Genomic DNA, 1249 nt, shown 5'->3' on the forward strand with positions numbered 1-1249 from the left:
CTTTCTTCCTTCCTTCCTTCCTTCCTTCCTTCCTTCCTTCTTTCTTTCTTTCTTTCTTTCTTTCTTTCTTTCTTTCTTTCTTTCTTTTTTTCTTTTTTGGCAGAACCAGGGATTGAACTGAGGCCCTTACGCTTGCCAGAGAAGCACTTATTCCACTGAGCCTTCTCCCTGTCCCCCATTTTTCCATTTTAGGAGATCAACTTTTCCCTTGGTTGTATCATATCAAAATTTTTAAAAATATCTTCAAGTATGAGTCTCTTTCACAAAATAACCTTTCATATAATTTAAGTTTACTAACTCTATCAATATACATCCAAATAAATGAATATATTATTGCATAATTGAATGATTTTTGTTGTTTCTACAGTTTTTCTACTAGCAAATAAATTGTTAACATGTATTTTATTTTCCATCTACATGAAAATATCTTTGAGAATGGTACATGCTTTTTTATTCAAACCAAATATACTAAATGTATGAGGCTTGTGTAATTTGGGTGGTTCTTGTATATCTATCCTATTTATGTGTCTTTCTTAGAGCACCCTTGAAAAAAATGGCTTAAAATAAGGGATACTTTGACCCCCAAGACCTCAATCAATGTAGAACATAGGAAAAAAGAGAAAAGGTTAAAAGCTCATTATCCATTTTCTAGATCCCTGGTACATATAGTTGATCCTGAGTATTCACAGGGTTTCTGAAAATCATGAAGAATGACTTACAGAATTTTCCTTCCAATGCGCAGGAACTTCTATTGCCTTCACTTTTCATTAGGTGAGGATTGTCTGTGCCATTGACTTCACCCTTCAATCTCTGTTCTCTTGCACTTCAAGGGTGTGTGTGTGTGTGTGTGTGTGTGTGTGTGTTCTGAAATAAATGCTGTGGTTCTGAGTAAGCTCTGAGGAAAAGAATCTGTTCTCAGATATTTTGTTAGGAAAATATCAGAATGGCTAAGCACAATCTAGGAGCACTGCAACCCACATAAAACTAAGCAGAGCCTGGACTAGGGATGCAATTCAGTGGTAGAGTACTTGTTTATCATTTTAGAGGCCCTGAGCTTGATCCTTCTGTACAAGCAAAATATAAAAAGGACAGAAAAAAAATATAAATAGAGGACTAGAGATGTAGAACAACAAAAGCAAATATTATGGAAATATATCACCATTTTCAATTTGTCTGTTCCATATGGAACGAAATGCATTTCAGGGTTTGGGCAAAATGTAAGAGAACCCAACCAACACTATTCTTAAAA

The sequence above is a fragment of the Octodon degus genome, unplaced genomic scaffold (assembly GCF_000260255.1).
Source record: "Octodon degus isolate 3935 unplaced genomic scaffold, OctDeg1.0 scaffold00097, whole genome shotgun sequence".
Taxonomy (NCBI): Eukaryota; Metazoa; Chordata; class Mammalia; order Rodentia; family Octodontidae; genus Octodon; species Octodon degus.